This window comes from Elephas maximus, chromosome 3, assembly GCF_024166365.1.
Source record: "Elephas maximus indicus isolate mEleMax1 chromosome 3, mEleMax1 primary haplotype, whole genome shotgun sequence".
Classification (NCBI taxonomy): Eukaryota; Metazoa; Chordata; class Mammalia; order Proboscidea; family Elephantidae; genus Elephas; species Elephas maximus.
This window is the reverse complement of record NC_064821.1, coordinates 40,521,858-40,536,725: the sequence shown is the minus strand read 5'-3', so window position 1 is coordinate 40,536,725 and position 14,868 is coordinate 40,521,858. Positions and strand designations below refer to the sequence as shown.

Sequence of the window (14,868 nt, the reverse complement as noted above, 5' to 3'; positions counted from 1 at the left end):
TTAACAATATGTCCTGAGATCATTCCATAACAGAATATAGAAACAGTCCTTATTCCTTTTACAACTGTATATTGTTGTGTAACTAGTTGTAGCACAGTCTCTTCAACCAGTTCCCTATTGATGGACACTGGTCTGTCTCCAGTCTTTTGATATCTTCCCTTTCTTTAGTAGAAAAGGCATTAATCATTAACAAAGAGGCTCAGAGAAGCAACGCTGATGGGTGGAGCCATGGTTAAGTGCTCAACTGTTGACTGGTCAGCATTTGAACCCGTCAGCCACTCCACAGGAGAAAGATGTGGCCGTCTGCTTCTGTAAAGATTTACGCCCTTGGAAACCCTATGGGGCAGTTCTACTCTGTACTTTAGGGGCACTTTTTTTTTTCGTGCGGGGGCGGCGGAGAGAAGTATAATTTCTCTTAGAAAAAACAACCATGGGTTGAGTTGGTAACTCAGCCCTATTCCTCAAGCCCAGAATTCTGAGGGGGAAGATCTGGGCACTACTAAAGGGAGATGAAGGCAGAGTTGAAGTGGTGTCGCCGGACTAGTTCAATGTAATTTCTCACAGATGCTATACTTTTTGCAAGCATCTTGGTTCTGATGGATCACCATCCTCAGCATAAAAATAAGTACTTACCAGCCTCACTGTAGCATCAGGAGCCACGGGTGAGAGGCAGAATACGGCTAGGAAGGTCAACCACCTTGCCAGACACATGCAGATGCTGAGCTCTGCAAGGGCAGCGGAATATGTCTGATTCAACTTGGGTGCCTGGTCCTGGCGTAGGGTGGGGCGGTGAAAGGGTCACTCCCTTTTCTCACATCCCGGTTGTAAATACAAATCCCCATGGGCCAGGCAGGCCACGTAGAGAGAAAGGAAGACCAGGTATAAAGGGATAAACAGCAAGACCCTGGGCCCCGGGAGGAAGTGGCGGGGACTGTGGAACATTCAGCGGGAGGTACAGGGGACAAACTGAATTCAGCCCTGATCTAGTGTAGCCGTAGGCACGCAGACACATTGCGCCAGATCTTTCATTCTTCAAAGAGAAGATGGAAATCCTGTGATTTTTTTTAAGTCAGGAACTAATCCACACTTAAGCCACGACTTGGGCCAAACGAACATACACGTGTTTCTCCCGGATTCTGGGCCACGGGAGGCAGGGCCGAGACAGGGTCTCCGCGAGTTTCACACAGTCCGCCGCTGACCTCCCTCACGGCGCGCTTCCTCCAGTCAGCTACGGGTCGTAGCACCGGGGCGCCCCCAACGGCCCCTCCGCCTCGCGGCCAGAGGCCTCTTCCCCACGCGCGGGGTCAGCAAGCCGTCGCCGCGACGGGAACTCAGCTCTTCAAACGCTCAAGGATACCCAGTGGTCCCCGCGCAGCCGCCAACTCGGGACCCGCGCCTGCGCTTGCGCCTGCGCCTGCGCCTGCGCCTGCGTCTGCCCTGGCGCCAGCGTCTGCCCTAGCGCCGGCGCAGTAGGCACAGGCGCCGCACCGTTGGAACGAACCATTCTCTCGAACAGGGGAGCACGCTTCCGCCCGCTATGGAACCTTCCGTTGCCATGGAGCTTCCCACACCAAAGCCCGCGTCTATTCGCCTTGGAGAAGCGATAGCTCAAGGGCCACGGTTGCTGAGGAGCCGCCGCCGCTGAGGAGCCGCCGTCGCTGAAGGGCCTCCACCTTCTAGGGGCGTCCGCCAAGGGACTTTTCCTACCAGGAGCCGGCCGCTGGGACCTGGCCGGTGGAGAGGTGGGTGGAGTGGGCGGGAGCCTGGGGCTCAGTGGCTGTGATCGCCCCGAGGCAGAACTTGGCCACAGCGATAAAACGCCTTTATCACTGAATTTCTGCAAGAGAAATAACTTTGTTAATTCCGTTCTTGCCTCCTGCTTAGTTTATAGAGTCGCTATGAGTCGGAATCGACTCGGCGGCAGCGGGTTTGGTTTTTATGTTTTGCTTCGCTTAAGGACTCCCTGGCTGGCGCAAACGGTTAATGCAATTGGCCGCTAACCAAGAGTTGGAGGTCCAAGTACCCCAGAGGCGCCTAGGAAGAAAGGCCTGATGATCTGCTTCCAAAAAATCAGCCATTGAAAGCCCTGTGGAGCACAGTTCTACTCTGACACACCCGGGGTCACCATGAGTCATCTCCACGGCAACTGGCTTGCTTGGTTCGTTTGAGGGACCCTCAGAGTGGTGGTGCAGCTTCAGCTGAGGATTCTGCTTCTGATTTTGAAGCAGGTGTTGCAATGTTTCTGAAAATTTCTGGAAATACTGAACAAAACTTAAGGATAAACTTGGCTGGAAGGAAGAACACCAGTCATAATCCCGAAGTCGTTCTAATTGGCTTTTAAATGTATAGCCAGTTTTTGGAAGCGGATAGACTTCTGTTACTGTATTTTCCGTAAACTAATAACTCATTTTATCTGCATGAATTCATTTATTTGGCAAAAATTTCTTGAACATCGAGGCAGGTACTGAACTAGGTACTGAGCAGACCTGGCTGGGTGGTGCACACAGTTTAAAAGAATTCTCTAATCCATATTCCCTGTATACAGATGGTGCATAAATTCACATGTACAATTTAAGGATTGGTTATAAAGAGAACATCAGGTAGCTACCATCCACACCAAGAAATAGAATGTTGGCAGCTCTCCAAGGGTCACCTCTTGCCACTCACAGACCCCTCCCTCTTGACCATAGCTGCCTTTTGTGATTCTATTTTCCTTGCTTTTCTTTAGTTTACCATCTGTGTATGCATTCCTGAGCAATACAGTTAGTTTTTACCTGGTTTTAAACATAATATAAAAGGAATGATACTATATGTGTATTTGGTTTTTTAATTTTGAAACAATTTCAAACTTAGAGAAAAATGGCAAGTTCAGCACTAAAACCTTTTCTTTTCCTGAACCATTTGAGAGTAAATTGACTACATGATGCTCTTATCACTCCCAGATACTTTAGAGTGTTTTTCCTACAAATAAAGACATTCTTATGTTCAGCATAACCACACCACAGCCATCAGAGGCAGGCAAATGAAAATGGACATATCACTACATCTAATCCTCAGATCCCTTCAAGAGTGTTTTGCCAGTTGATCCTATAAGGTCTTAAATAGCAGAAGAACCCAGTTCAGCGTCACACGTTGCGCTGAGTTGTCATGTCTCTTTAGTCTCCTTCTGTCTGGAATATTCCTCAATCTGTCTTTGGCTTTCGTGTCCTGATACCTTTGAAGGTTACAGGCAAGTCATGTAGTAAGTCCCTCCATTTGGATTTGTCCTATATTTCCTCATGATTCAATTCCTGTTTTGCATCTTTGACAGGAAAATCACAAAAGTGACTCCACGTTCTGTTAGTTCCATCGTGTTCAGTGGCTCCCAGTAGTCGATTTGTTATATCAGGGACAATGCTTGATTTGATCCCACAGTTAAGGTGCTTCTACCAGGCATTTTCCCTGGGACTTATTCTTTTCCCTTTTGTAGTTAACAAGTATTTTGTGGGGAGATGCTTTGAGACTACAGAAATATGCCCCTTTCTCCCCAGCTCAAGTTGGGTGTTCCTCACAATGGATGCCTGCCTCTTCCTACTTGGGCTCCAACACCCTATGCTAGACCACCTCCTTATAGGGATGTTGTCCTCCCACTCAAATTTGGACATCCCACTATGATCCTGAACCTCCAGACACGGACACCCTCTGATACCTCAGTTTGGGCCTCTGCAGATTCCACTTCACCTGCCTCAAATGGGGCACCTACTTTGAAAGTGAAGAGAAGGGGAAGAAGGCTTTGTGTCTTGCTTCTTCCTTTCACACTTATGTTTACAAGATATGTCACCGAGGTACAGAAGACAGAAGCTGTTCAAGATAAAATCACAGAGGTTTATTCTAGGCTCAGGTTACTGTTCAAACTGGGAACAACACAGCCAACCGAAATGAGATAGTGGTGTCCGAAGAGGGGTTCCAGGTTTGGGTCAATTCTACCAGTAAGCAAGAACGAGCTGCAGGATGTTCCTGACTTGTGCATCTTGAATTAGGGAAGTACAAAGTGGAATCTGGTGGGGCGACAAAGGGTAACTTTTTGGCCCGTAGGGCTCAGCTGTAAGAGACTGATTAGTTACTAATCATTAATGGTTGTAATTACAGATTATAGATAATAGTTACAGGATGCTTAGACAATGGTCATAAGATACTTACACATATATTTTCTTTGTCTATCTGGCAAGAACAGCTTACTGGTGACAGTACTCTTCCTGTGTATGTGCATTTTCAGGAATGCAGATGAGCACTGGGACACATTGTTTCACATCCTGGTTTTGACCACAGAGGACGAACATATTTCCAGTGACTCAGAGTTGTTAAGCTAAAAATCTGATCAAGAGTTAGCATTAATTCATGTGGTTAGCACTAATTCAGTCATATTGTGCCTCTATCTCACTGACAACACTGGGGAGTGTGTCTTAGTTATCTAGTGCTGCTATAACAAAAATACCACAGGTGGATGGCTTTCACAAACAAATTTATTCTCTCACAGTTTAGGAGGCTAGAAGTCTGAATGCAGGGCACCAGCTCCAGGGAAGGCCTTCTCTGTCGGCTCTAGGAGAAGGTCTTTGTCATCAATCTGCCCCTGAGTCTAGGAGTTTCCCGTTGCAGGGACCTCAGATCCAAAGGACGTGCTCCACTGCTGGCTCTTCTTTCTTGGTTTTAGGAGGTCCCTCTCTGCTCACTTCTCTCCACTTTTATCTCTTGTAAGATAAAAGGTGATGCAGGCCACACTCTGGGGAAACTCCCCTTACATCAGATCAGGGCTGTGACCTCAGTAAGGGTGTTGAATCCCACCCTATTCCTCATTAACATGACCTAATTCTGCCTAATTAACAGACAGCTCACTCCCGAATGGGACCATAACACAGGCATAGAGGCTAGGACTTATAACACATCACAGAATGGAGAATAATCAGATCACAAAATGGAGGACAACCACACAATACTGGGATTCATGGCCTAGCCAAGTTGACACATATTTTGGGGAAATACGATTCAGTCCATGACAGAGTGCTTCCAGGAGACAATTCCCTCCTTTTGATCAAAGATCTCACAGAGCACCCTTTTATCACAGATGAACAGAGTGGTCTCCCTTGCATGCTTTCTACTGCTACGTTCAAGTGGCTGTACTCTAGTGTCTACTTAATCCAGCAAGCATTTAAGACCTCAGACACCACTTGGCAACAGTGACCGGGCACCAGTAGGTATTTTTACCTGGGTATGACAGAATTCTCATCTTCAGAATGAACTAGTCTCATGTCATCCACAAAGGAGTAACTCATTTAACTTGACATAGTGTTCTCATCATTAGGGTGAGCTGGTCTCATGTCACCCACAAAGGAGTAACTTGTCTTCTACAAGGTTTATCTGGTTGTTGGGCAGCCTTTAGTGATCTTCACCATACTCTAGAGGGAAACAGTCAGGAGGGCCAGCCCCAGAAAAGATAGTGTCCAGTACAGTGGACCAGGGGCCACTAGAGGTTGATCTGTTCTTATGGTCCCTCAAACAGGATTTCATCCAAGTCATCACCAACTTAAATGATTTCCACATACATTATCCTTTTCATGGGCATCATATTAGTTCTCGAGATCAAAACATGGGTGATCAGTTTCATGCAACATGTAATGGTGCTGATTAAGATGACAATAACTATTAAAATCTTAATTCCAACAAAATTGATCTGATCTAGGCTCCCATTCCTTTGGGAAGCCAACTAAACATATCAGTGAGAGAAAAACCCAGCCCTATATCAAGGTAGATTTCTGACAGATTTGTTTCATATCTTATTCTTCCTCCCCAGAGGTACTAATCCAAGTGCAACAGGAGGTATCGGCTATAGTACAGGCACCTCCTTCTTGGGCTAACATGAAGTCAAGAACTATTCTTTGGTCCAGCACAACTTTAACTAGGGAGTTTAAAGATTTTTGTTGGACTGCCATTCCTTCAGCAACATCATTAACTATCTTTTCCATGGTAGCTAATAGGTTGTGAATAGATCTTTCAAGCTCAGGGATACCATAGACTGGTAGGAGTACTCAGAGAAACACTCATCCATCTCCTGATTCCTCTGCTGTCAGACCCAAAAATTTCCCTGTGGAACCAAGAGAGGTGTTTTAAATCATGTATTCCAAAGTATACTTTCATTATAGAAGTGGTACCCCAAGGGTCCCAACTGTACACTGACCATACATACTCCACCAATTTAAGCATAATAAAGCCCAGGTAAGTGGTTTACCATTGAATTGTGTTTCAAAGTAGTCTGCTCCACCACATAACACAAATACCCGTAAGGAGGGCACACAGCCCCCTCCCCTATTCGATTATAGGGAGGAGGACTAGTTTGATTGGCTTGTATGAGCCAGTTTTCTGCACAGGAACTGTTGCAGACAGGCAGCCCTGCTAACAAATTCCTATTAGCAAGGTTAAGGCAGACTGGGGCTTCTGGATCTTCATAATTACAATAATGTACTAGGGACGTATAGTACCTACTACTATTGACAAAGGGTTTAGGAGGGGCCTCTTTCCAATAGTTAACTCCAGGTTAGTTAGATGCTTGGGTTAGCCAGAAACAAGACACTGAGAGGTAAGTAGGGGAATTGGAGGAATGCCATAGTCACACACAGCTCATTTGGTGATGACACTAGAATTAATAGTAAACATAGGAATATGTATGTAGTCCAAAATGGGCAATGCAAGTGGGTCAAAATTTCCATGCACTGTCTGGGTAATAGGGTGACAAATCCAGCATTTAGTTAGATTGGCCACACTGGCCACTGCTTGGGTCAACCAGACAAAGGCATTTTTGTGCCACGCATCAGTTTGAACTATGAGCCAAAATAGAAGAATACATAAGGTAAGCTTCATCGTGCAAGAAAATTGTCCAAAAAAGGTACATAAGGGCTACTAACATGCAAATGACAGCTATAACAAGATAGAAACCTCCAGTAAATAAGATATGAGTATGTGGAGTTAGAGCTTGGATTGCTGCTATAATAAAAACAAAAAACAAATAGCTATTAGACTTAATAAGAAAAGATATAGCAAGGTTTCAAGATTACCACAGGACAATCCTAATTTAAGGAACAGAACAATTTCAAAGGTGATCAATATTAAGCATAAGGCTATGACTAACAGGATTTCTGTAGGAAGTTAGTTACTTGTGATTTACTATGAGTGGTGAATACTGTTGATAAACAAAGGTTTAGTTCTTCAAAATAACACGCATGGAATTACATTAAAAGTCTGAAGGAAGATTATGGTGAAAGTTATAGATACAACAATTAGAAAGAAACTTAGTCCAAGAATTTCAAATGGCTTTATACAGGTCTGGCTCTGATATCTTGGGCAGAAGCTATCTGCTCATCTGTTTGCTGCTTCTCATCCTGGTGTTTTTTTTTTAACTTTAACTTGAGTACTTTGGTGGGTTACATGGCCCACTTGGGGGTTGCAGGCTTCTTCAGTTATGACAGAGATATCCAAGCTTTAATTCCTTCTAACTTTACAGCACAGGAATTATTAATAATATTGTGTTGGGAAAAGACTCGTGGCTCCAAGGAGTCTTTTAGTTGATGCTTTTTCCAGTATACATAATCTCTTTGTTGAATAGCCCTTTTGGCAGGCTTAATAGGCTTCTCCTGGTTATAGGCTTCCCTTGTTAACTGTTATAAGTCTGAGCATAATGCATAAGTGCTTTATAGTATTTTTGAAAGCTGGCTTGTATAAAATTTGAATCAATCCAGGCTGATCTATAAAGAAGAGCCAAGGGACGTCCAGTGTCAATTGTGTATGGTGTCAGATTGTGTGGGCAGAAAGTTGCTGTCCTCAGATTTAGTAAAACTATTGGTAAGACTTGTGCCCAGGACAGCCCTAAAGAATAAGATAGCTTTGCCAATTGATTTTTAATGATACCATTTGTTCTGTCAACTAAACCTAAGGACTGAGGGTGGTAGGGGCAATGCAGTCTCTGAAAGATGGAAAAAACCTTGAATAAGTCCTTTATATCTTGTCCAGTAGAATGGGTGCCTTGGTCACTACATAGTATTTTGGGGGCACTCCTTTCTAAAATCTTTTTTTTTTTTTTTTTTGGCTGCAAATGATTCCACAGCATTCTGGCTAGGGAAAACCTCAACTCAGTGTGAAAACTTACAAACCATAACTAAGACAAATCTATATCCACTGGAGGGTTTCAGCTGGATAAAATCAACCTGTCATTCAAGCATTGGCACCAAGAAGTAAGGGGTACCTCCCCAAGGGAGGCTCACAGGCACAACCAGCATTAAGTTGAGAGCATATTGAGTAGTTTAGTGTGGGGGTACATGGTTGTCTGCATCCCAGAAGTGTCCCACCATTCTTTTGATAAGATATCTATAAGCTTGTCTCTTCCCCAGTGATTATTAGAATGAAGTGTCTGAGCGAAGGAAACATGTAAAGACTTAAGGAGGACTGGCTTCCAATGGTGGGGTCTGGGTTTTCCACTGGATCCTTCCTAGATTCTAGAGACACCGTTAAGGTGGCACCCTCCTTTTTTCCCTTGGTCCTTTTCTTCATCTGGAACCAACCATTGGTGACTTATTAAATCATGCCTTATAGATTCACTAGTAGTGTTATCCTACACGTAAGTGTCCCCATCTGTATGTCTTACATGGAGTCCTTGGCATTCCTGGCATTCAGTGGATATTGCTGCTGCCTAGAATTTAGTTGAGGCAGCTGATATAGCCACCCAGCTGACTAAATTGTTTCTATTAACTTCTTCTGTATGAGGAGCCCCTTTAGGTTGGTGGGCCTGGATTTTAATGACTGCAGTTGCAGAGGGAAGCAGCATGGGCTCCAGAAGGTCTGCCACCAAGGAGCCATTTTTTATTTGGGTCCCTAAAGGTATAAGGAAACCCTCTATGTTTCCATAGCATCCTAAATTATGCATGACTCCAAAAACATCTTAAATCTGTGTAGATCCTTACTGACAGTTTGGAAGCCAGCCTGCATGCCCTGGCAGGCACAATCCATTCAGCCAGCTGGGCTGAGGTACCATCAACAAAAGGCCCACTCTCAAGGACTTCAGTGGAGGTAGTGACAACATAACCTCCCTGGAAATGAGAGCTGACCAACCTTAGATAAGAACCATTTACAATTAGATTAAGATCTGCATTGTCAAGAGAGATTTCCTGCAAGTCAGGTCTGATAGTTAATAAATGGTCAGTTAAACCAATGCAGTCATGAAAGTGGTGTTTCTTAATCATCTGGCAAGGGCATACGGGTTGCTGAGATTAACCCTGAGATAGTGTGTAAGCATATGTGTGAGGCAGAACTTCATAAGATGTCATCCAGCCAGCAGATACGTGTTGGGTTAACCCTGAGTTTGGAATGGCAGACACTGCATGAGGGACAAATACATTTAAATCATTTCCCAACACAATATTAGAAGTAGTTTCTACTAACTAGGCAGTGGCAGCGACCACCCTGAGGCATGGTGGGTATCCCCTAGCCACGGGGTCCAGTCAAACACTATAATATTTAAGCAGTCTCTGCTGTCCTCTGCCCCTGGGTAAGCACCCCCAAGGCATTTCCATTTACCTCATGCACATAGAATGAAAAACTTAGAATGTAATTAGGGAACCCAAGGTGGGGGTATGAGAGAGCCCTTTAATTTGTAGATGGCTGTTTCTCCTCCTCCCAATAATTGAAAGGAATTGGGCCCAGAGGTTTTCCAATGATGATATAAAGATTGAGCTAGTAATGAAAAATTTGTTTTCCAAGAATGACAGTAACCACAAAGGCCAAGAAATCCTCTAAGTTGCTTCTTTGTTTTAGGCATAGGAAAAGCCAAAATGGCATCTTTTCTCTTGGGGTCAATAGATAACTGATAAATATACGTCCTAGATATTTGACAGATTGTTGTGCAAGTTAGAGCTTCTCTTAGAAGCTTAGTGATCTCTGTTTGCTAAGTGAATTAACGGGATGATGGCACCCTTTAAACAAGCCTCCTCGGTGGGAGAACAAACAGGTCATCTACATATTGGAGAAGGACCAACCCATGGGTAAATCTTAATGATTGTAGGTCTGCATGCAAAACCTGTGAGAAGTAAATGGGGGACTCAGTGAAACCTTGGGGCATAACAGTCCAGATGTATTGTTGATTATGCCAGGGAAATGCAAATAAATATTGACCCTCAGGATGAACAGGAATGCTGAAGAAGATGCTGCACAAATCTTCTGTAGAGTAAGTATCATTAGCTGGAACATTGGATAATAATAAGTGGGGATTCAGAACTATGGGAAATCTAGGAATTACCATTTTATTGATGGCCTACAGGTCTTGAACAAATCTCCAACCTCGGTTACCAGCTTTACAGACTGGGAACACTGAAGTATTACGTGGACTGGTGTAGGGAATAATGACACCTTTTTCTAAAAATTCTTTAACTATAGGAGCCAACCCTTCTCAGGCTTCAGGTTTAATAGGATATTGGAAAACCTTGGGTAAAAATTTAGTGGTATCGATTTGCACCTTAATAGGTTCAGCTGAATGGACGCATCCAGTATCAGTGGATGAGGTGGCCCACAGATAATCAGGCACTGATCTGAGGTGGTCCATAGGAAGAGGAAGTAAAGGTGCTAAAATCTGAGGTTCAGATAAGTTAAGGGCATGGGCATAGCACAAGGCATCTTTCTGATCATTCTCAGAGTCATGTGTAAGGAAAAGGTGTATACATAATAATTTTTTTCCTTTTTCAGTAAATTTCAAGTGGCATTTCCACTTAAAGAGAAGATCTCTGTCTAGTAGGTTAACAGGGATGTTGAGGCTAAGCAGGGAAGGATGTAAATCCTTAATGGATCCTAAAGACAGGTTGAGAGAGTGCATTAATGTTTGTTCTAAGTTGGCAACCCCCACAACTTTAAAAGTTCTAGTTCTCTGGGTAGAGGCTTTTCCAAACTTGTGGAGTTTGTGGCCTGATAAATCTGCCTCAGTGTCCGCAAGGAATTTACAAGTTCCCTGTTGATCCTAATAACAGTTTCACCTTGCAAGAATGAAAAATATATATCAAGCAAACAACAATCAAAAAAGAGCAAGAGTGGCATATTCATCTCTGACAAAATAGACTTTAAAGTAAAATCCACCACGAAGGATAAGGAAGGACACTGTATAATGATTAAAGGGTTAATACACCAGGAGGACATAACCATAATAAATATTTATGCACCTAATGACAGGGCTCTAAAATGCATAAAACAAACTCTAACAGCATTGAAAAGAGAAATAGCTCCACAATATTAGTAGGAAACTTCAACACACCACTTTTGGTGAAGGACAGAGCATCCAGAAAGAAGCTCAATAAAGACATGGAAGATCTAAATGGCACCATCAAACAACTTGATCTCATAGACATATATAGAACACTCCACCCAACAGCAGCCAAGTATATTTTCCAACAGACATGGAACATCTCCAGAAGAGACCACATATTAGGCCACAAAGTAAGCCTTAACAGAATCCAAAGCATTGAAATATTACAAAGCATCTTTTCTGACCATAAAGCCATAAAAGTAGAAATCAATAACAGAGAAAGCAAGAAAAAAAAAATCAAACATATGGAAACTGAACAACACCTTGCTCAGAAACTACTGAGTTATAGAAGAAATTAAGGATGAAATAAGGAAATTCACAGAATCAAATGAGAATGAAAACACATCCTATCAGAACCTTTGGGACACAGCAAAAGCAGTGCTCAGAGGTCAATTTATAGCAATAAACGTACACATCCAAAAAGAAGGGCCAAAATCAAAACATTAACCCTGCAACTCAAAGAAAGAAGAAAAAAAAGCCCTCAGGCACCAGAAGAGAGCAAATAATAAAAATTAGAGCAGAATTAAATGAAATAGCAAATAGAAAAACAATTGAAAGAGTTAACAAGACCAAAAGCTGGTCCTTTGAAAAGATCAACAAAATCAATAAACAGTTGGCTGAACTGACAAAAGAAAAACAAGACAGGAAGCCAATAACCCAAAAAAGAAATGAGATGGGTGATATCACAACAGACCCAACTGAAATTAAAAGAATCATAACAGTATACTATGAAAAATTGTACTCCAACAAATTCAAAAACCTAGAGGAAATGGCCAAATTTCTAGAAACACATACTTAGCTAAATGAACACAAACAGAAGTAGAACAACTAAATAAACCTATAACAAAAAAGTGATCGAAAGGTAATTTAAAAAGCCCCCCAAAAAATCCCCAGCCCTGACAGTTTCGTTGGAGGACTCTACCAAGCTTTCAGAGAAGAGTTAACACCTCTACTACTAAAGGTATTTCAGAGCATAGGAAAGGATGAAATACTCCCAAACTCATTTTATGAAACCAGCATAACCCTGATACCAAAACCAGGTAAAAAAAAAAAAAAAAAAGACACCACAAAAAAAAGAAAATTACAGGCCAATATCCCTCATGAACTTAGATGTAAAAATTCTCAACAAAATTCTAGCCTATAGAATTCAACAACATATCAAAAACATAAATCATCACGACCAAGTGGGTTTCATACCAGGTGTCCAAGAATGGTTCAACATTAGAAAAACAATCCATGTATCCATCGCATAAATAAAACAAAAAACAAGAGCCACGTGGTCTTATCAATTGATGGCAATTTCTTCTTTTGAGTCCAGGGGAACATACAGAAAAGTCCCTATTTCATCCCCAGTGCTCCGTCACTTGGCCACCGAAGGGGCCAAAGGCAGGGTACTGCCTTGTTCTTAAGCTTGAGGCAATATCTTTTAAAATGTTCCAGGTTCTTGCAATAGTAGCATACTCCAGCAGCTTTCTTCCCGTAATTTTCTCAGCGGGTCAGGGCTACCCTCTAGTGGAGGTTTGTAATTGCTGCATTTGCAAAGCCTTTAACTTGTTTTGTTTATTCCTGATTTTCTGCTGTGCTTCTTTAGCTTGTTGCTCTAAAGTCTGACTTAGTTTACAGGCTAGTGTAGCTGATTTGCTGATTTCAGTGTTTTCCCAATCCGTTTTATGACACCTTACTAGATGACTAAGCTCGGGCTGAAGTCTGTTAACAAAGATTGAATTGAAAGCAATGTTGGCCCTGGTATCCTCTAGCTTTAATCCTGAATATTCATCAAATAATTTGGTGAGGCAGTCACAGTAGTTGTAAACATTCTTTCCTTTTTCTTGAGTACAACCTCGAATTTTAGCCCAATCTACCTTTCTTGTGAAGACTTTAGGTATAACTTTAATGAGTAAATCAATAATAGCCTTGGTTTCAACTAAAAGTCTATTTGCAGGGGCTTTAGGATCTATGGTTAAAGATTTTTCAGGGAATTTCCACTTAGCTTCTTCCATCTCTCTAGAGGCATCCCGTGGCCCAACTATCATATGGATAAAGTTGTACATATTGGCCAATCCTGGCTCATAAATTTGGGTCAAAATAAGAAATTCCTGGGTGAGTATGAGGGTCCTTGTGTGGATTTGGGAAGTCTTTAATAATGGCATGAAGCTCAGTCCTAGCCCATGGGGCAAAAGTTACTTGGGGAAGTTTATTAGTTTCTTCAGGGTATCATACCTTAAAGGGCATTTCTAAAATCGTTTCAGATTCTGGCCCCATAGGGACACCAGTGAGAGGGATAGACGATGTAAGGAAAGCATCGGCAGATATTGGGAGTGTCTTAGTTATCTAGTGCTGTTACAACAGAAATACCACAAGTGGGTGGTTTTAACAAAGAGAAATTTATTCTCTCATAGTCTAGGAGGCTAAGAAGTCCGAATTTGGGATGCTAGCTCCAGGGGAAGGCTTTCTTTCTCTGTTGGCTCTGGGGGAAGGTCCTTGTCATCAATCTTCCCTGTCCTGGAAGCTTGTCAGTGCAGGGACCACAAGTCTAAAGGACACGCTCCCCTCCTGGTTCTGCATTCTTCGTGGTTAGAGGTCCCCATGTCTCTCTGGTTGCTTCTGTCTTTTATATCTTGAAAGAGATTGATTTAAGGCACAAACTGATCTTGTAGATTGAGTCCTGCCTCATTAACATAACTACCTCCAATCCTGCTTCATTAACATCACAGAAGCAGGATTTATAACACAAAGGAAAATCACATCAGATGACAAAATGGTGGACAATCACAATACTGGGAATCATGGCCTAGCCAATTTGACACACATTTTTGGGGAACAAAGTTCTATCCATGACAGGGGGACAGGTAGGCAAGGCAGGATAAATAGGAGGGGGATTGTGAGTAGGGGAAGCAGGGACAAAGGAAGGGGAAGTTAGGTTGCAGAAGAAGCAGCAGGAAGGGTCGGGGAAGAATCAGAGGAGGGAGTAGACTTCTGTGCTTTGTCCAGTTTGGAGAGTGACTTCACAAGGGAAGCCAGCCTGCCTTCCAGTTGCCTTTTTGCAGATTCCTGGTACCAGTTGTAAAAAAATGTCCCGTTGTTTCTGTACCCAAAACCAACCAAACCCACTGCCGTCAAGCCGATTCTGACTAATAGCAACCATATAGGACAGAGTAGAACTGCCCCGTAGAGTTTCCAAGGAGCATGTGACGGATTTGAACTGCCGACCTCCTGGTTAGCAGCTGTAGCACTTAACCTCTATGCCACCAGGGTTTCCTGTTTCTCTACAGGCCCCCTGTTTTTCTAATTTTGAACACAAAAAGGTAATTTTTGACATGTCAGAAGTTCCCCACTTTGGTTAACATTTTTCAACACTATCCTTGGTTATTGCATGCCACTGATCTAAATATGCACAGGAATCTGGACTATAATGTTTGAACATAAAGCCAGCAGGAGTCCCTGAGGGCTGGGTGTTCTCTTCCTTAGAAAAAACCCATTGCTGTGGAGTCGACTCCAAC

At 42.9% G+C, this 14,868-nt stretch overlaps 1 protein-coding gene across 3 annotated transcripts in view; it reads left to right on the top strand.

The window, feature by feature from the left end:
* The first annotated feature begins 1,581 nt into the window (after positions 1–1,581).
* Positions 1,582–14,868, top strand: part of CFAP74 (cilia and flagella associated protein 74) — a 111,956-nt gene continuing 98,669 nt past the window's right edge. For all 3 annotated transcript variants that reach the window (XM_049877641.1, XM_049877640.1, XM_049877643.1), the window contains exon 1: positions 1,582–1,742. The gene's annotated coding sequence lies outside the window, so the exon portion shown is untranslated. The remainder of the gene's footprint in view (positions 1,743–14,868) is intronic.